The sequence below is a fragment of the Triticum dicoccoides genome, chromosome 4B, assembly GCF_002162155.2.
Source record: "Triticum dicoccoides isolate Atlit2015 ecotype Zavitan chromosome 4B, WEW_v2.0, whole genome shotgun sequence".
In the NCBI taxonomy this organism is placed as follows: Eukaryota; Viridiplantae; Streptophyta; class Magnoliopsida; order Poales; family Poaceae; genus Triticum; species Triticum dicoccoides.
This window is the reverse complement of record NC_041387.1, coordinates 525,073,814-525,092,688: the sequence shown is the minus strand read 5'-3', so window position 1 is coordinate 525,092,688 and position 18,875 is coordinate 525,073,814. Positions and strand designations below refer to the sequence as shown.

General features: G+C 43.4%; 1 long non-coding RNA gene across 1 annotated transcript; it reads right to left on the bottom strand.

Moving 5' to 3' along the window:
* Window positions 1–3,947: 3,947 nt before the first annotated feature.
* LOC119293821 lies at window positions 3,948–4,903 on the bottom strand. Its single transcript, XR_005143228.1, has 2 exons — window positions 4,561–4,903; window positions 3,948–4,364 (listed from the first exon to the last, which is right to left on the bottom strand). It is a non-coding gene; the product is annotated as an uncharacterized LOC119293821 (long non-coding RNA).
* Window positions 4,904–18,875: the final 13,972 nt, after the last annotated feature.

Genomic DNA, 18,875 nt, shown 5'->3' with positions numbered 1-18,875 from the left:
TAGATTTGGTGCCATCCCACCGCGCTCGATTTCCATCTCCCGCTATCTCCAATGCCTCACTCCTCGCATGCGAGTTGCATCCCCTTTGCACCGCATCAGCCTGGCTCGCTGAAAGCTGCCAATTTGAGGGTTTCCAACAAGTTGGGCTCTGGGCTACTTTAAGCTTCATTCCGATGCGAGGCAGCCTAGCTCGTATGCAACCAAACATGTTATTGTTGGCCCAACTCGCCCTGGTTGAGGTGTATGTGGGCTACCAAACACGCCCTACAAGTTTCACAATCCGCATCCATCAAACAAACAAAAGGATCCGGTGTCCGAACCAAATGAATCATTTTGACCCCTCGTTTTCGCATAGCTTGTGAAGATGTCACCATGCAACTGTTGAACAAATTTGTATGGAAGTGTTAGACCTCTCACGGCTAGCCCGGGGAGGGGGCGGGCAGGGGGTGGAAGCCCGGGACCCCCAGATCTAGGGACCCCTCCCCAGGCATGCAGCTAGCCCATTTGGCTTGTTCGGCAGAGAGGCGTAGTTTAGGGATGCGACCTTCTCCTTCAATCACGGTGACCTTCCTTCGATCATGCAGATACAACTTTCCTCCAATCGTGATTTGCGTACTTCGTTGATTCCTATGACCCCATGAGTAATACTATTATGTTTATCCTTCCAAATACATATCACTATTTTCGATTCTCCCGATCGTGAGTTAGTGGATGTTCCCGTTTCTCTCGCCGGTAGCAATCAATGAGTCCGACAAGTTTCTCAAGCCCGAGGCAATACCTATTCCGGGGCCCTAATCACTGGACGCCAATCCATAATCTAGTGTCTCCCTGCCGCCAGTCCATGCCACGTCATCATCCAGCGCCAGTCGTCCGAATATCTGATGATCTACGACAGTCCAACCGATCTAGGTACACCATATTACTGTTACCTACTTTACACACGTATATTGCTAATTTAGTTTTTTTACCTTGCATACATGATGCGTACCTTGCATCGTTCAACATATGTATGTTGCTACTAGTGTTGTATAATCCACGGTACCCATCGCCATGCTTTTCCCTTTGTTCTTTCTTTCTTCCACTTGAACCTTTGTTACTTTACTTTAATCCATCTTCATCATGAACTAGTAAGATGTCTGTGCATTGCACAAAACGCCAAGATGCATTGATCCACAAGTAGTTTACTTTACAGAATATGTGTTGAAATGTGAGGCAAGTTGGGTCTTCTAGATTTATGCCATGTCTATACATAGGATAAAGGAAGATGATCCAAGGAGTAGCTACTCATATGTCAAACAAATGCAAATTTCTTTAATGGTTTGCTGAATCACCCGGTACCTCAAAATCATATACTACAAAGTTCGAAAAGGATGTCTTTATGGATATTAACATATTGACTTCCTAGCCCTTAATCAGCACTAAACCAGAATGCCAAAGAATAAATAGCTTCAGGCTATATAAAGAACACATTACATTGGTAACTACTAGCAAACTATATGAACTATCCAGCTACCGAGTGTTCGCCAAACTTAACCCCAAGTTGCATAATGTTGGTATATATCAGTGTGATATTATAGTAAACCTTGACCGTGCATATCAACACCATTCGCTGAAAAAATTAGTTGAAAGGGGACAAATATTATCCATTGTCCAAGTGCGGTCTAAAAAAACCATGATATCAGGGTGAATGAAAAACACGATATTTTTTTATCATCAATCAGTAAGATCAGATTATCGAATCAAGCTTAACTATCTTGCTTTACAATTTTAACTACAACCAATTCACCATTATATGTTCGCTTGTGCATAATATCGAAATAATGCAACCTATTTGGCTATTAGTGTAAGCTCAGTGGTTATATCTTATAGGCAGGTCTATGCAGCGGCTGGCTGCTCCCTGACTGTTCGGAGCGGTCCACCCAAAAAGCAAAATTCTGGTCCCCTAAATCTACGAAGGAAAATAATTTATCCTCTAATTTATATATAAGGAAATTTTATTTCATATTAGAAAAAGTAGCATGTAAACAGGAAAAAGAAAAGGTACAAAAGTATTTATGTAAATAGGTGTGAACTCATTTAATTCGAGTTTCTAATTTTAAAAAAGCCACAATGTTTAAACCGCACCTCGAAATTAAGATCCGTTTTCACCATTGGAACTCTCGCTACGTGGTCTTCGAAACTAGATCCCACATGGATATATTTCTACAAACTTTTTTATGTGCAATTTAGTATTTGTTTGGTGCAACTGATTAGTCGTTGATGCGCAACTAGCTGACACTCGATGTGCAACTTTCTCCCTACACATAGACATGCAATTTCACTGATGCGGACATGTGTGAACGCAAATAATTCATAACTTTTGAACCGAACATCAAAATTATGATTTGTTTTCATCGTAGGAATCCTGATGACGTGCTCTTTGACATTAGATCCCACATGGATTTGTTTTGATGAACTTTTCTGTGTGCAATTTAGTCCCCGTCTGGTGCAACTGTCTAGCCCTGCGTGTGCGACCATGAGAACAAGAGTGTGCAACTCCGCGATCATGCATGTGCGACTATGCCGATGAGAGTGTGCAACTCCACACCCGTGTGTGAGCACCTCCAGTAGGGATGTGTGTGCGACTAAGTGAACAAGAGTGTGCAACTCCGCGGTCACACATGTGCGACTATGTTGAGGAGAGTGTGCAACTCCGCGGCTGTGCATGCGCATCTCCCGCAGCCGTGCATGTGCGACTATGCGAACGATAGTGTGCAACCCCTCAACATGCATGTGCGACTATGTAGACATGAGTGTGCAACTCGGTGGCCATGTGTGAGCACCTTTGCAGCTGTGCGTGTGTGACTATGCGAGCGAGTGTGCAACTCCGCGGCCGTGTGTGAGCACCTCCCATAGCCGTGCATGTGCAACTATGCGGACGACAGTGTGCAACTCCGCGGCCACGCATGTGCGACTATGCCAATGAGAGTGTGCTACTCCGCGACCGTGCGTGAGCACCTCCCACGGTTATGCGTGTATGACTATGCGGATGAAAGTGTGCAACTGACGCTCAATATGCCGACGAGAGTGTGCAACTTCGCGGCCGTGCTTGATCTACTACGCGGCGAGAGTGCAGTCCATGGTCGAGTGTGCACCTCCGCTGCCACGCATGTATGACTATACCGACGAGAGTGTGCAAGTCCCACAACCAACGAGAGTGGACATCTATGCCGACGGGAATGTGCAACTCCGTGATCATGTGTGTGGGACTATACAGCCGAGAGTCTGCAACTATGTAGATGTGCGTGAGTTACTACGCCGATAAGAGTGTGGAGCTCCGTAGTCATGCTTGTGCGACTATGCCCTCGCGTATGTGCAACTCCTCTAGTCATACGTGAGCTATTATGCTAACGAGAGGGTGCACCTCCGCGCCCGCGCTTGTGCGACTATTCTGATGAGAGTGTGCAACTACATGACCATGCATGTGCGACTATGCGAATGAGTGTGCAATTCCACTACCATGCGTGTGCGATTCTGTGGCCAAGCATGGGCAACTATACCAACGAGAGTGTGTAGTTCCATGGTCCTATTTGTGTGACTATGCCACCGCCTGTGTGCAACTCCAGCGGTCGTGTGTGAGCTACTATGCCGACAAGAGTGTTTGACCACCTCACTACCCTAGACGGTGAGATTTGCAACTTCATCTTCTACCTTGGCCAACTGCCTACCCAACTGTGTGCAACTTCTTCTACTGCCTGACCAACTGCCTGACAGCCGTTGTGCAACTTTGTCTCATGTTCCGACCAACTGCCTAACAGTCGATGTACAATTTATCCCTATCCCGTGGATGTGTAGATTCTGACCAGAAATGTAACTAGCAACTACTATGTGTGCAATTACAACTATTACAGATGCCTACTAGAAATGTGACTACCAATACTACATCAACTTACGCAAAAAACATCATCTAGCCAACTTAGTATCACAGTGTTGTGCAACTTTTCGATGACAATATACAACCGAGAACTACTATATGTGCAACTACAATTGGTATTTGATAATTTACTTAAGATGTAAACTGCTACACACAACGCTGAAGGTCATGACGCATCAAGATCTAAAGCAAGAAAGAAAATACGCTGTTGAAGCATCAAGATACATGCATCAAGGGGATTAACAGCTGTAGACTGGCGTGCTGGATGCGCCGACGACACACGAACATAACAAATCTGAACCAGTTTGGTTGAGAGGCAAGCTTTGCATTCTCAGAAGGTAATTGAAGTGGAAAATCTGAAAAAATGTATGTTCAAGAAAAACGAGCAAGCAGACCTGAGGCATTCAGAGATCAAGTTCAAAGGAACAACTGCTTCTTATAGCTAATCAAGCTGTCGTGCAACAAGAAGCAACAATTAGGGAGCTGCAGAGTGAAATTAAAGAAAGGCGATTGATATTGCTAGATCAAATGAACTAAGGAATACTAATGAAGAGAAACTGAAAGTCGAAGGAGTGTGGAGCACCGCATGGGATGGGGCAGTGACAAACGCGGGCTCCGGTGAGCTCACTGCTATCCATAGTGCTCACCTCGTGTCATATGCATCCACGACGCACGGTCTTTCCCAGCAGCCGAATCACGCATGGACTTTCTCGGTGGAGCACGATGGGGCCTACGAGTCCACCTGGCGCTCCTTCACCGTCGGCCGCAGGAGCGTAGACCCGGGAGCCTACCTTGGTCAAGTCCGGGCGCGGCGCACGACGTCAGGAGGACAAGGATGGCCGGACACATGCTAGGTGTGGCGCGCGTCACCGGGAGGCTGCTGGAAGAGCGCAATAGTGGGCGCGTTGCCGGTAGGAAGGATGGGACGATGGCCGCTTGGAGCGGGCGGATAGGCGGGGGCCGGGAGAGGAATGGGACGGCCGCGTCGCAGTCGCAAGTAGGAGGTGCGGGGTGGCAGTGGGAGGTGGGTGACTGGATAAGATATACGATGTGTCGCGTGAACGATCCATGACTCTCGCGACCAGGTAACACCTGGCACTGCAGGCCGCACTATAAGCACGCATCGAGCAGTCACCGCTCGGCCGCTCGGTTCGCTCAGGTCGTGCGCGCCCACGATGAAGTATTTAGGATATCTTATTTGTACAAAAAAAGTTGCTAGAAATAAAAGTAAGAAATAACCACTTCTTGCTCTATTCCAAAACATCCCCAAACACTACAGCAAAAACATCTGATTCTTCCTAGTGCATTGAGTGCAAATTCGTTCATACTACTCCCATCCTTGGTTAAGGCCCGATTAGAGATCTGACCAGAAGTCGTGTATATAACCATGTACTCCACGTGAACCATCACAACAGAAGGAGCCATGGAGCGCGTCAGCAGAGAAGGGTAAGTAGTAGTAGGTGGCGGCGGCGCAGTCGAGGATGAGCAGCGCATAGCAGATGACATACTTTTGGAGGTCCGTGTTGGAAGAGGCGAGGAGGGCGTGGAGGAGACCACTATGAGGAGGGGGAGGTTGCAGTGGTGGGTGGTGAGGCTGCTACAGGAAAGGGAGGAGGCAGTGGAGGTGCCGACACTCGGCAGTGTACTTGCAAGGTCGGCGGCGGAAAGATTGGGAAGGGTCCAAAGGAGACGGCGAGGAGGAGGGGCGTCCTGGTGGTGGTCGGGGTGGGGCTGGACGACACCGACAGCAGCTCGCTGCCTCTCTAGATCGTTCCACCACCTTCGTCTTTTTCTATGAGATGGCTAGATGGGGACACGAGGGATAGCTGAACGGAATAGACAAGGAGTTATTTGCAAAGAGGAGCCAAGTTTTGGGCGGTTTTTTGCTAAATTGACACAACTTGCCTTGCTTGCGTCGGATTTAGATTGGATGGTCACAATCAAAGGATGGAGGCACACCATCATCACCAACTCAGTTTTTTATAGGAGTAGAGAAAAAATTAGATGTATTTAACTGTTTATATCTATCATTTCATATCTGTGTGTATTCATTAGAACCCCAATACAACACAGTTACATGTTACTAGCACAACGCGCCGAGCGCACAATGTCAAAATTATTGTTAGAATAAATCTAAGGCCACCGTCGATCATCCGTGGACCAAGCAATCACACGAGCACGACACCGAAATTTGTTAACGAGGTTCACTGATATGGCTACATCCCCGGGGCCTGAATATGGGCGCTCCTCCCCGTGAAACCGCTAAAATACCGCACTCGGTCGCCCTGGACGCCGGCACACGCCGCCGACTTCCCCTGTGTTCTGGTGCTTGGCATAGGTTACATCGTGTGTCTACCCTCTATATATGAGAGGCCTAGGATACAAGTGTCCTACTAGGACATGACTCCATATCCTATGTAAACACAATACAACTACAAGTCCAACTGTAACCTACTTTGTACACAATATTTGATACAACTCTAACAAACTCCGCCTTGGCGAATATTCTCCAACACCTTGAGTTCGTCAATGCATCAAACTTTCATGTACATTCGACTTGAGCTTACCCCGTGAGTACATCTTCTACTCCAAAGACTCCATGTGACTCCATTTGCAACTTGTAGTCCCTCCTTTTCTTAACCACAGTCAACACTCAAGCAAAATTAAGTTCCTTGTTACTCTAATCTGTGCTCCCAACTTCCAGAGGATCCGTCCAGCGCCATCACACACTGATAACTGACCTGGGTGACAGCGAACTACTCACATATTGGGTGTCACACATAAGAGTTACCTAAACTCAACATCACCGCTCCTTCTTGAACGCATGCCTGAAACTTGAAGAATTTAAGCGTTGTTTGTAGTCATCCCGAGTCAAATTCGGAGTTGTCTCACCAAATGTATGACCACAGAGCCCTGGCCCATCTCCATGTCCCATGCGCAGCACATGGCTCGCCGCTATTACCGCGTCGAGCCTCCGCTATCATGGTCGAGTCTCAAGGGCCGTGAACCCATACTACTCAACCCCACTGCAGAGTACCACCGATCATCAAATCCCCAATGACGAGTTTCACGCTTCCATCAGACCACTGGGCTCCAGTTCAAACTACGCGTCCCTCGCTTTCCCCCCAGCTAAAATAGGCTTCGATTCTCTGGATCCTAACACCATAGCCCCTCAGTCCAGCTCCACCTTCAACATGACTCCATGGTAGATGATCAGTCCACCCACGCGCCCCGTCGACTTAAAGCTCTCATGTGCACTGTTGCTACTTCTTGAGCTTGCGTTGGTTTTTCTCTTGAAGAGGAACGGGTGATGCAGAAAGTAGAGATAAGTATTTCCCTCAGTTTGAGAACCGAGGAACCAATCCAGTAGGAGACAACACACAAATCACCGAATATCTGAACATACAATAAAACAAACTTGCACCCAACACGATAAAGGGGTTGTCAATCCCTTCACGGTTACTTGCAAAAGTGAGATCTGATAGAGATAGATAAACGATAAAGTAAATATTTTTGGTATTTTTGGTTTATAGATAGGAAAGTAAAAGATTGCAAGAATAGTAGATCGGAAACTAATATTGTAGATCGGAAACTTATATGTTGGAAAAGAGACCCGGGGGCCATAGGTTTCACTAGAGGCTTCTCTCAAGATAGAAAATAATACGAAGGGTTAACAAATTACTGCCGAGCAATTGATAGAAGAGCACAAAGTTATGACGATATCTAAGGCAATGGTCATGAACATAGGCATCACGTCTGTGTCAAGTAGACCGAAACGATTCTGCATCTACTACTATTACTCCACACATCGACCGCTATCCATCATGCATCTAGAGTATTAAGTTCATAAAGAACTGAGTAATGCATTAAGTAAGATGACATGATGTAGAGAAATTAACTCAAGCAATATGATGAAAACCCCATCTTTTTATCCTCGATGGCAACAATACAATACGTGCCTTGCTGCCCCTACTATCACTGGTAAAGGACACCGCAAGATTGAACCCAAAGCTAAGCACTTCTCCCGTTGCAAGAAGAACCAATCTAGTTGGCCAAACCAAACCGATAATTCGAAGAGACTTGCAAAGATATCAAATCATGCATATAAGAATTCAGAGAAGATTCAAATAATATTCATAGATAAGCTGATCATAAATCCACAATTCATTGGATCTTGGCAAACACACCGGAAAAAGTATTACATCGAATAGATCTTCAAGAACTTGGAGGAGAACATGGTATTGAGAATCAAAGAGAGAGAAGAAGCCATCTAGCTACTAGCTATGGACCCGCAGATCTGTGGTAAACTACTCACGCTTCATCGGAAGGGCAATGGTGTTGATGTAGAGGCCCTCCATGATCGAATCCCCCTCCGGCAGGATACCGGAAAAAGGCCCTAGATGGGATCTCACGGGTACAGAAGGTTGCGGCGGTGGAGAAGTGTTTTCGTGGATGCCTCTGTTGGTTTGGGGATATATGGGAATATATAGGCGAAAAAATTAGGTCAGGGGGTGCACGAGGGGCCCACAAGGGTGGGGGGCGTGCCCTACCCCTTGGGCGTGCCCTCCGTCCTTGTGACTGCCTCGTGGCTCTTCCGACTTCATCTCCAAGTCTCCTGGTTGTCTTCTGGTCCAAGAAAAATCATCGCGGAAGTTTTATTTCGTTTGGACTCCGTTTGGTATTCCTTTTCTGCAAAACTCAAAAACAGGGAAAAAACAGGAACTGGCACTGGGCTCTAGGTTAATAGGTTAGTCCCAAAAATAATATAAAATAGCATAATAATGCGTATAAAACATCCAAAACAGATAATATAATAGCATGGAACAATAAAAAAATTATGGATACGTTGGAGACGTATCAAGCATCCCCAAGCTTAATTCCTGCTCGTCCTCGAGTAGGTAAATGATAAAAAACAGAATTTTTGATGTGGAATGCTACCTAACATATTTATCCATGTAATTTCCTTTATTGTGGCATGAATGTTCAGATCTGTAAGATTCAAAACAAAAGTTTAATATTGACATAAAAACAATAATACTTCAAGCATACTAATAAAGCAATCATGTCTTCTCAAAATAGCATGGCCAAAGAACGCTATCCCTACAAAATCATATAGTCTGGCTATGCTCCATCCTCATCACACAAAATATTTAAATCATGCACAACCCCGATGAAAAGCCAAGCAATTGTTACATACTTTTGATGTTCTCAAACTTTTTCAACTTTCACACAATACATGAGCATAGCCATGGACATAGCACTATAGGTGGAATAGAATATGGTGGTTGTGGAGAAGACAAAAAGAGGGAGATAGTCTCACATCAACTAGGCATATCAACGGGCTATGGAGATGCCCATCAATAGATATCAATGGGAGTGAGTAGGGATTGCCACACAATGGATGCACTAGAGCTATAAGTTTATGAAAGCTCAAAAATAAACCAAGTGGGTGTGCGTCCAACTTGCTTGCTCACGAAGACCTAGGGCAATTTGAGGAAGGCCATCATTGGAATATACAAGCCAAGTGCTATAATGAAAAATTCCCACTAGTATATGAAAGTGATATCATAGGAGACTCTCTATCATGAAGATCATGGTGCTACTTTGAAGCACAAGTGTGGAAAAAGGATAGTAACATTTCCCCTTCTCTCTTTTTCTCTCATTTATTATTTTTTTGGGCCTTTCTCATTTTTTGGCCTCTTTTTTTCTTTTCTCTTTTTTTTGTCCGGAGTCTCATCCCGACTTGTGGGGGAATCATAGTATCCATCATCCTTTCCTCACTGGGACAATGCTCTAATAATGAAGGTCATCACACTTCTATTTACTTACAACTCAATACTTAGAACAAAATATGACTCTATATGAATGCCTCCGGTGGTGTACCGGGGTGTGCAATGAATCAAGAGTGACATGCATGAAATAATTATAAAAGGTGGCTTTGCCACAAATACGATGTCAACTAAATGATCATGCAAAGCATTATGACAATGATGAAGTGTGTCATAATAAACGGAATGGTGGAAAGTTGCATGGCAATATATCTCGGAATGGCTATGGAAATGCCATAATAGGTAGGTATGGTGGCTGTTTTGAGGAAGGTATATGGTGGGTGTATGGTACCGGCGAGAGTTGCGCGGCACAAGAGAGGCTAGAAATGGTGGAAGGGTGAGAGTGCGTATAATCAATGGACTCAACATTAGTCATAAAGAACTCACATATTTATTGCAAAAATCTATTAGTTATCGAGACAATGTACTAGCGCATGCTCCTAGGGGGATAGATTGGTAGGAAAAGACCATCGCTCGTCCCCGACCGCCACTCATAAGGAAGACAATCAAAAAATAAATCATGCTCCGACTTCATGACATAACGGTTCACCATACGTGCATGCTACGGGAATCACAAACTTTAACTCAAGTATTTCTCAATTTCACAACTATTCACTAGCATGACTCTAATATCACCATCTTCATATCTCAAAACAATCATAAAGAATCAAACTTCTAATAGTATTCAATGCACTTTTTACATGGAAGTTTTTATTATATCTCTCTTGGATGCCTATCATATTAGGACTAAATTTATAACCAAAGAAAATTACCATACTATTTAGAGACTCTCAAAATAATATAATTGAAGCATGATAGTTCATCAATTTCTATAAAATAAAACCACCGCCGTGCTCTAAAAAGATATAAGTGAAGCACTAGAGCAATATTGACTAGCTCAAAAGATATAAGTGAAGCACATAGATTATTCTAATAAATCACGATTCATGTGTGTGTAGGACCTTGAGAAGAGGTGTCTAGAGGGGGGTTGATTAGACACTAAGTACCAAAGTTGCAGTTTTTAATTTCTTTAGGTTTAAGTGGAGTTTAGGCACAAGGTTAACACTCACAATACATAACAAGCAAGCATGAAAAGAGTATATGAGCAGCGGAAAGTAAAGCATGCAACTTGCAAAAATGTAAAGGGAAGGGTTTTGGAGGATTCAAACGCAATTGGAGACACAGATGTTTTTGTCGTGGTTCCGATAGGTGGTGCTATCGTACATCCACATTGATGGAGACTTCAACCCACGAAGGGTAACGGTTGCGCGAGTCCACGGAGGGCTCCACCCAAGAAGGGTCCACGAAGAAGCAACCTTGTCTATCCCACCATGGTCGTCGCCCACGAAGGACTTGCCTCACTAGCGGTAGATATTCACGAAGTAGGCGATCTCCTTGCCCTTACAAACTCCTTGGTTCAACTCCACAATCTTGTCGGAGGCTCCCAAGTGACACCTAGCCAATCTAGGAGACACCACTCTCCAAGAAGTAACAAATGGTGCGTTGATGATGAACTCCTTGCTCTTGTGCTTCAAATGATAGTCTCCCCAACACTCAACTCTCTCTCATAGGATTTGGATCTGGTGGAAAGAAGATTTGAGTGGAAAGCAACTTGGGGAAGGCTAGAGATCAAGATTCATATGGTAGGAATGGAATATCTTGGTCTCAACACATGAGTAGGTAGTTCTCTCTCAAAAATAGGATGCTGGAAGTGTAGGCTTGTTCTGATGGCTCTCTCCACGAATGAAGAGGAGGTGGAGGGGTATATATAGCCTCCACAGAAAGTCTAACCGTTACACACAATTTACCAATCTCGGTGGGACCGAATCAACAAACTCGGTCGGACCGATTCAGTAAACAATGTGACCGTTAGGATTTTCGGTGGGACCGAAATGCAACTCGGTAGGACCGATATGGTTAGGGTTAGGGCATAACGTAATCTCGGTGAGACCGATTACACAAACTCGGTGAGACCGATTTTGGTAATAAGCTAACCAGAGAGTTGGTCAGGCAAACTCGGTGGGACGATTACTCAAACTCGGTGGGACCGATTTTGGTAATAAGTTAACCAGAGAGTTTGGATTGTAATCTCGGTAGTACCGATTGCTCAAACTCGGTGAGACTGATTTTGATAATGGACATACACAGAGAGATTACAATCCCATCTCGGTGAAACCGAGATCCCTATCGGTGAGACCGATTTGCCTAGGGTTTGTGGCAGTGGCTATGACATCTGAACTCGGTGGTGCCGGATAGAAAGAATCGGCGGGACCGATTTTGACTTTTAGGTTTAGGTCATATGTGGAAGTGGGAAAGTAGTTGAGGGTTTTGGAGCATATCACTAAGCACTTGAAGCAAGAGGCTCATTAAGCAACACCTCATCCCTCCTTGATAGTATTGGCTTTTCCTATAGACTCAATGTGATCTTGGATCACTAAAATAGAAAATGAAGAGTCTTGAGCTTGAAGCTTGAGCCAATCCTTTGTCCTTAGCAACTTGAAGGAGTTCCCACATCCTTTAGTCCATGCCACTCCATTGTTGAACTTGTCTGAAATATACTTGATAAAAGTGTTAGTCCAACAAGAGATATGTTGACATTAATTACCAAAACCACCTAGGGAGCACTTGTGCTTTCAATCTCCCCCTTTTTGGTAATTGATGACAACATACATCAAAGCTTTAGATAAAGGTATAGAGAATAGCAAGTAAAGCTTTGGAAAGACATGTAACAAGCATAAGCTCCCCCTACATGTATGCAACCATGTGAATATGGAATATAGAAGCATGTGAGAGCATAACCATGACAGACTGGGCAATGTGTTACATGTATCTTGGACATATGCATCAGAGCAAAGAATATTAACAAAGATACCTTCTTGCTCATGAGTCCTTCTTGCAAACAGTATGTACATCAGCAAGAATTCCTCATACACATGATTGTGATGCATATACTTACCTTGTGGTCTTGAGTTGGCTTAGGATGGACTGAACCTACGTAAACAAGGTTAGATAACACAGATACACCTTCTAGCCAGAGCAAACAAAAAGAACCACAAGAATACCAAGACTGGGATGACATGTAGAGAGTGAGTACTAAGTACCACATTTGATTTGACATGTCCCCAAAGGTAAAGATATGCAATGAATTTAAATGATTTCTTTCCCTTAGATGTCTTGCTCCCCCTGAATTTAGCATGGGATACTGGGAGAAGATAGGGAACAGAAAATCAGAGCTAAAAGATACAAATGAACAGAGCTAATGCAAGTAAGCATATGAACATGTCTTTCCCCTCAAGAAGACATGTGGCATCTCTCCTCTTGAACACCAAGCATCTAGGATCCTTGAGAAATACTCTCTTCCTGAGTATTCTCTCCCCTTGGAGATCTCTCTCCCCGCCTGTGGAAGTGATACTCTCTCTCCCTTTGGAAGTGATAAGCTTTGATGTGATCTCTCTAAGTGATAAGCTTTGATGTGATCTCTCTCTACCCCTTTGACATCAATTTCCAAGAAGGGCTTTTGGAATTTGTCGTGAATGGGTTTGATCCTTGAGTCACAGCACAAAACATTTATAAAAATGTGATGCTTGTAGAGGACAAGATTCATTGAGTGGAGCTGGATTAGAAGAAACACAGAATAAGTGGCAAACTGTTTTTGCTGTTGTGAAATCGGTGGCACCGAGTGGTATGCTTCGGTTGTACCGAAAGGATTCGGTTGGACCGAAAACAACAAATCGGTGAAACCGAGTTCATCGCAGAGAAAACACTTGTCACCTCAGCTCACTAGACTAGTAAGATCTCACAATGATTTGCAAGGAATTATCTAAATGATATGCAATGAATTGGATGCAGGAAATGCAGAACAGACAGTAAACAAGAAGAAACTGTAAATAAATCTAGATGAAGTTTTTTTTGAAAGGGGAAACAAATATGCATGAGAGAAATGCAAAAGCACAGAAAAGAACATGAGAGAACTTCATCTAGAATTGGTCGGCGACAAAGTCACCTATGTTAGAGTATATTGACTTAGGAGTCAAGTGAGATCACTTGATCATAGGTCATACTCATCGTTTAAGCTCAAAATGGGGTTACCATTTTTCGTTTAAGCATCTTGATGTATTCACATCTTGTCGAGTTTCTTTTACTCATGTCTCGGAGTAAAGCTTCTCTAAGATGGAATAACATACCTTAGGTGGTGGTGTTGATCATGTAGTTGAACTTGTGTGGGTTCCTCGAGGTTGATGTAGCTCATCAAGAGTTGGGAGCACCACTTGGAATTTGAGTTCACATACCTACATGGGTTAGTTCTCGCAAGGAAGAGCACTTGTGTATCCAAAAATGACAATCATGAAACTCAAACATAGAATTTGTCAAAGCATATGTTTGAATGGTTCCGTGCTTCCTTGTCTTCAACCACCATAGTGTAGAGACTTGGTGATGTAGAGATTGCTCAAGATATGAGTGGGTTACAATCTCATGGAATTTGATTCAACCAAGTACCTACATGGGTTAGATAACATGCAAGATGCAAATATATCCAAGACATAAGATTTTCATCATAAGAGAAACATCAAGGATTAGTCATAAGCTCATGTCTTGCATGTATCCGATGGAGTTTCTACTCCAAGTTTGAAGCATCAATGATGTTCAATTATCCTCTCAACCTGCAAAACACTTTCTCATCAAGAGGTTTAGTGAAAATATCTGCTAATTGCTTTTCGGTGCGAACATGATTAAGATTAATGTCACCCTTAGCAACATGATCTCGAATGAAATGATGACGAACTTCAATATGCTTAGTTCGAGAATGTTGCACGGGATTATGACCAATTTTGATAGCACTTTCATTGTCACAAAGCAATGGAACATGTTTCACATATATCCCATAATCTTTAAGAGTTTGGGTCATCCAAAGTAATTGAGCACAACATGAACCAGCGGCAATGTATTCCTCTTCGGCGGTGGATAAGGATACCGAGTTTTGTTTCTTGGAAGACCAAGACACAAGAGATCTACCAAGAAATTGACAACTACCCGAAGTGGACTTTCTATCAACCTTGTCTCCAGCATAGTCCGAGTCGGAGTAGCCAACAAGATCGAAAGAGGCCCTCTTAGGATACCAAATGCCAAAATTTGGTGTATGAATTAAGTATCTCACTATCATTTTCACGGCCTTAAGATGACATTCTTTAGGAGCAGCTTGATATCTTGCACACATGCACACACTTAGCATAATATCGGGACGTGAAGCACATAGATATAACAATGAACCAATCATAGAGCGATAAACTTTTTGATCAACCGGTTCACCATCTTTGGTCAAATCAAGATGTCCACTAGTAGGCATGGGTGTAGACATACCTTTGCATTCTTGCATATTGAACTTCTTGAGTAAGTCCTTAGTGTACTTCATTTGAGAGACAAAAGTCCCTTCCTTAGTTTGCTTGATTTGCAACCCAAGAAAGAATTTGAGTTCACTCATCATTGACATCTCAAATTCTCCGACATTAGCTTTCCAAACTTCTCACTAAAATGAGGGTTAGTTGTTCCAAATATAATATCATCAACATAAATTTGGCATACAAATAATTCTCCATTAACCCTTTTAGTAAAAAGTGTAGAATCAATTTTCCCAATTTCAAATCCTTTTTCAAGAAGAAACTTGGTCAAGCATTTATACCAAGCTCTAGGAGCTTGTTTAAGACCATAAAGAGCTTTGCGAAGTTTATAGACATGATTGGGTTTCTTAGGATTGATAAAGCCGGAAGGTTGCTTAACATAAACTTCCTCCTCTATTTCACCATTTAGAAAAGCACTTTTAATGTCCATTTGGTACAAGGTGATATCATGGTGATTAGCATTGGCAAGTAAGATGCGAATGGACTCAAGTCTAGCAACGGGATCATAAGTCTCACCGTAGTCCATACCTTCGACTTGTGTGTAGCCTTGGGCAACGAGACGAGCTTTGTTGCGAACTACTTGTCCATCTTCATCTTTCTTGTTGCGAAACACCCATTTGGTACCGATGATGTTGTGGTTCTTGTCGGGCTTCTCAACCAATGTCCAAACTTGGTTTCTCTCAAAGTTGTGTAGCTCTTCATGCATAGCATTTATCCAATCCGGATCTTCCAATGCTTCTTCGACCTTCATAGGTTCAATGCTAGAGATGAAAGAATAGTTTTCACAAAACTTAGCTAAACGAGTTTTAGAGCGAGTGATTCTCCCAGTTTGAATATCATTGTAGATTTGCTCAACGAGATGGTCTTTAGCAATTCTTGCTCGAACTCGTGAAAGCTTTTGCTTGGGTCTTGGTTGAACATCTTTTTCATCTTGTTCTTCTTGGCCTTCTTCATTATTGGCGTTGTCATTCTCTTGTCGTGGTGGAGAAGGAGGTTGTTGATGTTCTTGATGTACTTCCTCGTTTTCTTCATCTTGGTGTGTCCCACTTGTGGATGCTTCCATATCAACTCTTGGTTCACCTTGTCGTGAAGTAGAAGCTTCCACTTGGACTGACGAGGTACTCTCCTTCACCTCCGTTGGACGAACCTTGCCAATAGACAAGTTTTAGATTGCTTCCGAGGGATCTTTGTCTCCTACATCAATTGGCAATTGCTCTACTTGCGAGCCGTTAGATTCATCAAACTTCACATCTACCGTTTCTTCAACCTTTCGGGTGAAATTGTTGTAGACACGGTAAGTGTGAGAGTTTGAGCCATAACCTAGTAGGAAACCTTCATGAGACTTAGGAGAAAATTTAGAACGACGATGCTTATCAAGAATGTAGAACTTTGAGCCGAATACTCGAAAGTATCCAACTTGGGGTTTGTTACCGGTGAGGAGCTCGTATGCCGTCTTGCCGAGTAGCTTGTGAAGATACAAGCGATTTGCTGCATGACAAGCTGTCTCAACCACTTCTGCCCAAAAGTGCTTCGCCGTCTTGTACTCATCAAGCATCGTTCTCGCCATTTCGATGAGCGTTCGATTCTTCCTCTCAACAACTCCATTTTGTTGAGGTGTGTATGTAGCCGAGAACTCATGTGAAATCCCTTCTTCGTCAAGAAAGGTGTCCACATTTGCGTTCTCGAACTCCGTTCCGTTGTCGCTGCGAACCTTCTTGATCTTCACTTCAAACCGATTTTGAGCCTTCCTGGCAAAGTTTTTGAAGATCTTTTGGACCTGTGATTTATCATCGAGAAAGAACACCCACGTAAATCTTGAAAAATCATCAACTATAACTAGACCAAAGAATTTCCACCGAGACTCTTGTAAGCGTTGGGACCAAAAAGATCCATGTGAAGTAGCTCAAGTGGCCTCCTTGTGGTCATGATGTTCTTCACGGGATGCCTTCCTCCAATCTGTTTACCTGCTTGACAAGCACTGCAAAGTCTATCCTTATCAAATATGACATCATTAACACTAAGGATATGATTCCCTTTAATAAGCTTGTCAAGGTTTCTCATGCCAACGTGACCTAGTCGTCTATGCCATAACCAACCTTTTGAGGATTTAGCAATGAAGCAAGTTTTAGGTTGAGACTTTGTAAAGATCACCTCTACGTATACCGGTAAAGACCATTTTATGATTGTCTCGATGAAACACTTGGCAATCTACTTCAGTAAATAGGACATTGAAACCAAAATCAGCAAGTCTAGATACTGAAAGTAAGTTGTAGCCAAGAGATTCAACGAGCATAACATTCTGAATGGAGCTATCATGTGAGATGGCCACCTTACCGAGGCCAACCACATTACCCTTTGAATTGTCACCGAAAGTGACATACTTTCGAGGACTATCATTTTCAGCAAGCTCACGAAACATGTCTTTATCTCCGGTCATGTGATCGGTACATCCACTGTCAAGAACTCATTCCTTTCCTCCTGCCATATATCCCCGAAGGTTTGCCATAAGACCAAAATGTCTCATCGCATCATCAAGATCGAAGTCATCATCATCCTCATCATAGTATCCATGTTCAACATCGTCATGTGGTGGATCAATTCCTAGTGAGAGCGATTCATTAGTATGAGTTTGACAATGATCTCTTCTATGACTTCTAGTAGCTTCGGAAATAATATCGCTAATGATTCCAACATTTCCTTTGGCACGCATAAGATTTGTAAGTTCAAATAGACAATTACCAAACATAGGATCATTGGAATTCATCTTAGTCAAGGCAATAGACTTATGAAGAATTTCATCCAGATTTTTCAAAGAATAATCAGGAAATCGTTCCTCAAGAAATTTCCATATAGTGTGGGCACACTCAAGAGTAGGCAGTTTTCCAATCAAGTTTCTAGGCAAGCCTCTAGTGATAAGATTAACAGTTCTAACATTTCTAATCATGTCAATAGACTCATCAAGGGTAGGATGCATACGATCAACATAAGGTGCATAAGGACTAGCAATGTACTTGTTCAAATGATATTGATTGAAAATTACAAGCATATCGTTTTTCCACTCATGAAAAATACTCTCCATCAAGTATGGGCACTGTCGGTGTCAAAACCGGCGGATCTCGGGTAGGTGGTCCTGAACTGTGCGTCCAGGCGGATGGTAATAGGAGACAAGGGACACGATGTTTTTACCCAGGTTCGGGCCCTCTCGATGGAGGTAAAACCCTACTCCTGCTTGATTAATATTGATGATAGGGGTGGTACAAGAGTTGATCGACCATGAGATCAGAGAGGCTAAACCCTAGAAGCTAGCCTATGGTATGATTTTTGTTCGTCCTACGGACTAAAACTCTCCAGTTTATAAAGACACCGGAGAGGGCTAGGGTTACACAGAGTCGGTTACAATGGGAGGAGATCTTCATATCGAATCGCCAAGCTTGCCTTCCACGCCAAGGAAAGTCCTATCCGGACACGGGACGAAGTCTTCAATCTTGTATCTTCATAGTCCGGGAGTCCGGCCAAAGGTCATAGTCCGGCCATCCGGACACCCCCTAATCCAAGACTCCCTCAGTAGCCCCTGAACCAGGCTTCAATGACGACGAGTCCGGCGTGCAAATTGTTTTCGGCATTGCAAGGCGGGTTCGTCCTCCGAATACTTCATAAAAGATGTCGAACACAAGGATAGTGTCTGGCTCTGCAAAATAAGTTCCACATACCACCGTAGAGAGAATAATATCTGCACAA